This window comes from Papaver somniferum, unplaced genomic scaffold, assembly GCF_003573695.1.
Source record: "Papaver somniferum cultivar HN1 unplaced genomic scaffold, ASM357369v1 unplaced-scaffold_125, whole genome shotgun sequence".
Taxonomy (NCBI): Eukaryota; Viridiplantae; Streptophyta; class Magnoliopsida; order Ranunculales; family Papaveraceae; genus Papaver; species Papaver somniferum.
The window spans coordinates 16,999,489-17,007,808 of NW_020621603.1; the positions used below are offsets into that span (position 1 = coordinate 16,999,489).

Sequence of the window (8,320 nt, forward strand, 5' to 3'; positions counted from 1 at the left end):
AACTCATATCTCTGCATCCTAGGTATGGAGTTGATAAGAAATCTCGAGCTAGGGTTTCACTTGGAGCGACATGGAAAGCAGAGAAAGCATCGTACAAGTATGGGTTGAAGCTATTTTGGTCAGTGTGTAGGTTAATTTTTATTAATTTACAAAACCTTAATTTTTGGGATTTGGGGGAAACCCTAATTTTATTGTTTGGGTATAAATTAAGGGTTGGGTATCACTGTTAAAACTCGTTCTTGGACTAGCCAAGTTTCCACCCAATTTGGGTTAGGTTAATTCCAATTTTAAATTGCACTGTTAATGTTTAATGTGTGATGCTCCTGTTAATTTTAATTGTTCCTGTTAGTTGCACTTTTACTTTTAATTGCATTTGTTCTTGTTCTTGGTTTTAATTCTCTGTTTATATGAATGTTGTCATGTTAGTTCACCATGTTGTTCACTGTTATGCTCACTGCCCTGTAATGTTAGTGTAATGTTTGTCATGTTCTAAACCATCATGCTAGGGACTTGATGAATCCCTAATTTCTTATTGTGTAGTACATTGATCATATTGCTTTAGAAGGCTAAACAAGTTTAGGAAAAACTTGAACTTAGTTCATCATCACCTCACTTTCACAATGTATGCCAAGTATACTTTGTAGTTAGGTCCATGAGCTGTTGATAAGCTGCAACTCAAGCTGAATTCATAATCTTTTGACTAATTGTGCCGTAGAAAGACAGTTAGTACTTTGGAAAGAATACCATAGTTGTGTTTAACTTTCTATAGGAGAATACATAGTAGAAGTTAGAGTGAATTCAAACCCTAGTTCCCATCCATAATCTACTTCATTCTCATCCACAATTCCATCTTCAACTGTTTAGCTTTGTTTTCTTGTTTTGTATTGCTTTTGCTTTGTTGTTTTTTTTTCCCTGCCCTGCAACTCTGTTGTTTTTTTCTGTTGTGCATTTTCTTCACTGCTTGAGCAGCTGCAGTACTGCTGCTGTAACCCTTGCTGCATTGCTGCCTTTCTCTTCTGCTGCAGCACTTGTGCTGCTTTGCTTTCCCCTGCTGCTGCCTCCTGCATCCAAGCCACTTCTTCTGTTGCTGCTGCCACTTCTTGTGCTGCTGCCATCTCTTTCTCCAGCACTGCTGCTGTTGCTTCACCTGCAGTACTGCACTGCTGCACTGTTTTTCCTTCTTCTTGGCCTTGTGCTGTTGTGCTGCTGCTGGTGCCTGCTGCTCTGCCAAGTTGCTGCTGCTGCCCCTTCTTCTCCTGCTGCCTTCCAAGGCCAACTGAGTCCAAGGTCCTAAACCCAATTCACAGTTGAACTGTTGAGCCCAAAGCTCAAATCAGTTCACTGAAACAAAGCCCAGCTTTCAAAGCTCAAGCTCAGTTCCTCAAAGGCCCAAAGGCCCAGAACCTTGACTGAATCCAAAGCCCAAATTCATTAAGGCCCAATCCAATTCAACTGTGGGCTTAATCAAAAGCCTAAGTTTAAGGCCAAAGCCCATTTGCACTTCAAAGACCAAACTGAGCCCAAGCTCAGTTCATTTTATTGTGAACAAACCCATTAGCACTCAAGCCCAAATTTAAGCCAAAAGGCTTCATAGCCCAATAGCAAACTAGGAACCCAATTAGCTAAAACGCTTCCAAAACACACCCGATCTCTGTGGATCGACCCTTACTTGCACGAGCTACAACTGACGACCGTGCACTTGCGGTATTACTGTAGGCCCCCGTTTCATTGCTTCATTTATACACCCTTTCAAGGCCTGCCACTAGGCCATTCTTCGGGAATATAATTCAAATGTATCAATTGGTTCTTGTTCACCTTGATTTATCAAAAGACGGAACAAAAACTCGTAGGTATTTTTGTGGGAGACAGATTTATCTATTCAATAAACTTTTCTTTGTGAGACTGAATGGAGCTTCCACATCCACTGCTGCTTTACCTATTAAAGGAAAGCTCCGTTCTGAACTACTCTTTATCTTTATCTTCATCTTCATCTTCATAATCCTCAAAACCAGACATATCGAGATCCAAAACATTTTCATCATGGTCCTCTTCATTTACCATTTTTTTCTTTCCTTTGTTAGGACTCTTCTTTAAGAAACAACAGATTTCTTCCTTGGCTGGTTACTAACAGTAGATTCAGATTTATTTGGTTTTTTATGCTTCTTCTTTGTTAGATCTGTACGACCAGTCGTCGAATCTACATTCATGGGGGTCGTTGTTTCACCATCTTCAATATTTTTTAACGATGATAACAAATTAGGGATTTTGTACATTGTGTGCTGTGATTTTTAACCTAATTGTGTTTGTTCAATTTTTTTTTGTCGTTCCTTCTGATGGATCTCATGCCTCTTTCTGTCTCTTTAATTATCTCTTTGAAACAAAATTAATCACTGCAAAAAAATCTGGAGGTTTGATGAATATGTGTATTTTGGTGGTGAATCTAGAATTACTCCTCTGCATATTAAGAGCTCAGCTACCGTAACTATTAAGCAATATTTGGCCTCGGTCAGAATGATTGATTATGTACATAGATGGGTGATTTTAAACTCAGCTTGGAGATAAGGGTTTTTTATACCAAGCTGAGTTTAAGGGTTTCATTCAATTTTACTCTCTGATGATCTGTTATTCAATCAACATCATAAAATCGATTATTGTGATCACAAGACTGATGATTACAAGTTAGCAATAGATTCAATTTTACCCATTCAAATCATCTCTTCTACATTATTGTGATGGATTCTTGGGTTCATGTAGGTCTAGTTTGCATGTGGTTGTTTTATTATGGTGGTGGTAATAGGAATTTATTCTGTCTTTGGAACCCAGCCACAAGAGAATATAAAGAATTACCTGAATCACCAATTGAATTTAATAGAGACAGTGTTTGCATACATGATTTTGGTTATGATCACAAGACTGATGATTACAAGTTAGCAATAGGTTTAAAACCTCCTGGAAGCAAGGATACTACTCTAGTCCAAGTCTATACATTAGCATCAAATTTGTGGAAAAGGGAAAAAACCAAATTTGTGGAAAAGGGAAAAAACCATACCTTATCGGTTTTGTGATATGCAAATATCCGGGGTGCTTGTTAATGGAAACCTTCATTGGTTAGCGCTAGGTCAATACAACTTATTATTACTCTCTTTAGATATCAGTGATGAGAATTTCGAAGAAATGCAACTACCAAGAGAAATCCTTGAGATGAATAAGGATATGTCTCTAGGTGTGCTGCAAGGGTGCCTTCGCTTACTTGTCAGCTCACATGTGAATGGTGTTGAAAATTATTTTGAAGTATGGGAGATGCTGGATTATGGAGTTCGAGAATCTTGGACTAAGCGTTATGTCATTTCCCACGAGAGTATTATTAATGAGCAAAGATATTTTAAGCTTGTGCGGTCTTTTGAGAACGATGAGATTCTACTCTTGAGTGGCGATATTCTAGTTTTGTATGACCCAAAACATGGAAGTGCCAGAGAACTAAAAATCGACGATGTTCCATTCAGGAACGCCGAGACTTACTGTGAAAGCTTAGTTTCTTTGAACTCTGGCACTTGCAATGTGGGAGTACGTGAGAGTAGGTCTGAAGAAACATTAGACCGTATAAGAAACTCAAATAGTTGGAGTGATTGTATTTTGAGTTTCATGTTTTTGCTATATGTATTGGTATATATTTATGTAGTTTATTTTTAATTGAATAGCTGTTGTTTAATGTCTACTACACATGTTAGGTATCTTCGTCAGTTACTCTTACCTCCTTTTTCCATGTCATCATGTATTTCTATCTGGGGAATGCAAGACTTGGTAACTGGCAGCTTCAAATTTCTGAGTTGGTATTGGAAGTTGATGTTACCACCTGTAATATAGTGGAAGATCAACTTTGAATATTCAATTTATTAACGTGTCTAGGGAACATGCATTTTGTCTATGTTTCTCTTTTGTGAAAGGTATAGTGTTTTCGCTCTTCTTTTTCTGAAAACTAATGTATGAGATGATCATTTTCTCTTTCACAGGCAAAATGGTTGGATTAAAAATAATTATTATTTTTACCAATAGTTATTTATCTAAAAAGCATGATCCACAGCTGTAAGAAGGAACTTATTCAATTTTATTGCCTGTAAGCAAACGTTTCACATAGTTTGGTTTGGGTGTTGAAAAATCGTTTGTTATGTGCTTCTGGCCGGGTAACATATTTCTGTAAACTTTTATTTGCCATTTTTGTTACCGCTGTCATCTCTGAATTGATACGCTACACATTGACGCTGGCGCGAAGTTCTGGTGGTGTAGCTGCTCGCATGCCCTTGATCAGGGAGCAGCTTAAGGATTCCTCAAAGGTATATAATATGGTTAAGTTTGCTTGTTTAACTAGTACTTTTTGAATTTCTTGTGTTACTGGAACAGCAAGATAATAGAGAGGCACAAAAATCATACTACCACGGTTCAGTTGATGGAGAGGTCCTATTTAGATCACCCAGTTTATTTAGGGCCAGTAGAATGGCATCCCTGTGTGATTTGAACATCATGTACTATAATAGGTGTCAATATGTCTAGACCGTGTGTTCTGGTGCAGTCCAGAGTTTCCAGGCCACATTTGTATCTGCTGTGTTTCAACTTTTTTTTTTTTGAATGTTCTGATGTTTATGATTCCAAATAATTTCCGTATTTTCCACGCTGTTCCAATCTTTAACATCTATCAGCTGTCTTACAAGTTGAACGCCACTCTCATGATCTATATTATCAAATTGCTTGTTTTTTGTTATTCTTGAAGGTTACCTCTGAGAGTTGAAGTGTCTCTTGTACAGGTTAGCTTCAGGGTTCAGTATCCCCATAACCCTGTAAACATTTTAAGAGAGGACCGCAGGGAATTTATGCAAACTAAATATGGTAATAATCGGTCATACTCACACTGTGAATGTTGTTTTCCATTCATCTATCTGTTTGTACGTAAATCTTCATGTACTATGAATCAAAAGAACAACATGTTTGATGTTAAAATTTTCCTACAATGAAACTTTAATGATTCTACAAAGGTTGTTTCGTTATCTACTGTTGACTGCATTACCAAGCCTGACTCAATTTCAAACTTAGCTTATGCGTGGGTTGGAGAATATATATTGATCTAGGTTAAGAGGTTCAGTTGCTTACTGGAATATGATTCCTCATAGGTATGATCTTTATTCCTGCTAGAAGTGCTAGAATTCCCCGTGACCGTAATATCATTGTTTATTCTGAGCACACTACTCCCACGGTATTCATATTAATGTTTTCGAATTAACCTTAACATCCACACTTTTGTTTAAATACCCTTTCACTTTTGATTTTATCTGAGCCACTCACAGCTGTCTTATTTCACATGATCCAGGAACTTCCATAACGTTGGCATGATTCAGTTTGAGTAGAAGGGATGAAACTTGGGATTGGCACCTTCAGAAGCTTCTCACCAGAAGTCTCCGGTAATTTTTGCCTGGACTAGTAACTATGTTCCTACATGGTAGAATATTGAACAAACGTAACCTGTCCCACTAGGGATACGATAGACATGATTAATCTAGAAGCAGTCTCTTTTGTAGTCTAAACCAAGGCGCTTTTATCTAACGAAGCCTAAACTACTATCTTCTTAAATCCTTATGCCGTGTAAATCTTGACCCGCAGAGTGCCCAGATGTTGAGCTTTGCACTCTCCTTTCTAAGATATCGTAAATTATGTAATTTTGGATACGTTTACGTGACTGTTATGTTGTCATTTGCATACACTACATTATCATGAATATAAAGCATGGGAGGTTGAGCCATGTGGTATGAATCTATGTGCTTCAACTTTCTCCTTATCATTTATATTTACATTGTCTTTGACTCTTTATTCTGTTTCATAGCTGATAGACAAGTATATTTACAATATCCTTATCTGGTGAAAACGTCTTCTTACAGGTAATGAGCGTTGGTTCCAAAACTCCCTCTTCAACCTCAATTACATCAGACGGGTGATTACTGCAAGTTTAAATTGAAAAAAAATTAGTTCTTATTCTGATGCCTGTTGTCTGGCAGTTGACTTGTTTTCTGTTTGGCACCCTTACTAGCGTGCTTGGCAATCGGGGTATATTCAAAGCTGCTTGATGCTTCACTAAATGGGCTCCTGGTTTTGCTTTCGGTGATAGAGATTCTTATGAGTGGCATGAGTGCCTCTGAAGATTCTGCAGCAGCTGCAGCTTTGGCCTTGAGGCACTTCTGTGATGGTGAATATTCTTCTCTCTTTCAAATCTAGTTGTTTGGAAGTGCATACTCTTGTTGGAGATTTCAGCTATTCAGTGGTGTGGTTGCTGTGTGTCCCATAACATTCCTTGGCAGCGAATGAGAACATTAGGAACTAGAAAGACTGCAAATTTATCCAATGTTCTTACTTCAACCTTTCTGTGCTCATTGATTTACTAATTTTTTTAGCTCTTCTCTGTTCAGCATCAAGGCTTTTTTTCCTACTTGAGCCAAAGATGTTCTATGTTGGCAGTTGTATAATATGCCAAAGATGTATAAATCAGTATATTTTTTAATGAGGGATCACTTCCAAGTTGTGGATTCAAAATAATTAGTTTTCTTCTCATGAATAGATTGCCGAAAAAGCTTTGTGGATCTCTACAGCACCTTTTACTGTTCTGATATTCACTGGTTGAGACTATGTTGCAAATCTCTGTTGTAGGACTAGCTGATGATTATTTTTTGTTGGCGTCTCGATGCATCCTCTATCGCGCTCATCTTTTAGTTGCATCAGCTGTATTCCCACCGTTAGCTGATGGTGCGATGATTGGGTACAATATGACACAGGTATCGTTTTCTCTTCTTTTTGAATGTTTGAATTTAACATCTTGTACTCACCTTGCAAAGATGATGTTTCTTAAAGAAGCCTGCAATTCGATACTGACATCTTTATCAGATGTATTGGACCTTGAAAACTCTAGTTGAGGAATCTATCCGGATACTATTGTAGTTCCTCGAGGTCCAAGTGTCTCTAGAATTTTGATAGCCTCATTACTGGAGCACTCCCTAGTTATCGACTAGAAGTGGTATGCATATTTAACCATATTACTTACATCAATATATTTCAGGTTACATACGCTGTACTAGCCTTGAGGAGGGCCTATGGATGAACCTATGGCACTTGAGTGGGCCAAAGAAAGCACTTTATTGATTCCATCAACAGTTGTAACAGAAGTGGAGTGTTCAAGATTTCATCAAGCTTTATCAGATGCAGCATCTGGGGATGATATTTCGTCTTTAAGCACTATGGTGCCCTTTATCCCTTCCCTCTCTCTCATATGTAGGGGAAAAAACTCAAAACCCTACTACTATGGTCTCCCATATTCCTACACAAGTAGGGATATCCTAGCTGGGATATTCCGTGTAAAATTGAGCTTGTAATTTACACGTATCCGTTTCTGGTTTTCACAGTTTTACACCAACATTTTTTTTTTACTTTTTTTTTTTACTAAAACTCTATTTTTTTTTACCTTTTTTTATCTCTTTTTTTTTTTTAATTATCTTTTAACCTTATAGAATTTACCCAACGTAAAAAAATTTGGTTAAAAAAAAGGATATTGAGTATCGGTGTTGCACTATTCACATGGAAACTGAGTTTCTGTGTCACTTGGGGAAGGGATAAAAGCAGATCATAGTGAGACTGCCTTGTGACCCGTATCTCTTCCCTATATATGAGGGATAGGGATAGGGAAGGGATTCCCTCTCCCATAGTGTTTGGCCTAACGGTTCTTGTTGAGGAGATTTTGAATGTTTCCCGCCGAGATTGTACAGGGAGTTTTGAGGCCTCTGGAGTTGAATTTTGTACCTGCTGTATCCTCCTAGTAGTAAGGAAGATAGTAACACACTGTTAAAGACGAATATTCTATTGGATCATACTCTTTTAGTTTCTGGAAAACTGTTACTTTTATTTTTTTCATTTAAGTCTTAAAATAGACCAAATTGAAAAATGAAAGTAACACTTTTTCAGAAAGGGAGGTAGTATATTGGACTTCAAGTGGTGGAGAGGAGACTTTAGAATTTTTCCTTGGAGTTTTCGTTTGGACCATTCTATTTCCAAAACATATACAACTGCAATTACAAAGCAAATTCGTTTTTCATCGTGGTGACCCAAGGAAAAACCATATAATAAGTCTGTTTGCATATGCATATAAATAGTTCGAGGAGGTAATGATTATCTACACAGCCTTCATAGATATAAAACCTCAGGGTTAATAAGAAATCTTTCTTCTTTCCTGTTACAGAATTCACTCGATTTTTTAGCCATGGCAAAAACTGCGAACTTAAACTTGATTCTC

General features: G+C 37.5%; 1 long non-coding RNA gene across 3 annotated transcripts; it reads left to right on the forward strand.

The window, feature by feature from the left end:
• The first annotated feature begins 1,882 nt into the window (after window positions 1-1,882).
• LOC113331543 lies at window positions 1,883-7,496 on the forward strand. 3 transcript variants are annotated; one of them, XR_003351014.1, is made up of 7 exons: window positions 1,891-4,331; window positions 4,800-4,881; window positions 5,360-5,450; window positions 5,925-5,977; window positions 6,074-6,229; window positions 6,688-6,812; window positions 7,094-7,490. It is a non-coding gene; the product is annotated as an uncharacterized LOC113331543 (long non-coding RNA). The 3 variants fall into 3 exon arrangements; XR_003351015.1 differs by having other exon boundaries at window positions 1,883-4,331; window positions 5,925-6,229; window positions 6,599-6,812; window positions 7,094-7,496; XR_003351013.1 differs by having other exon boundaries at window positions 1,889-4,331; window positions 5,925-6,229.
• The last annotated feature ends 824 nt before the right edge of the window (window positions 7,497-8,320 follow it).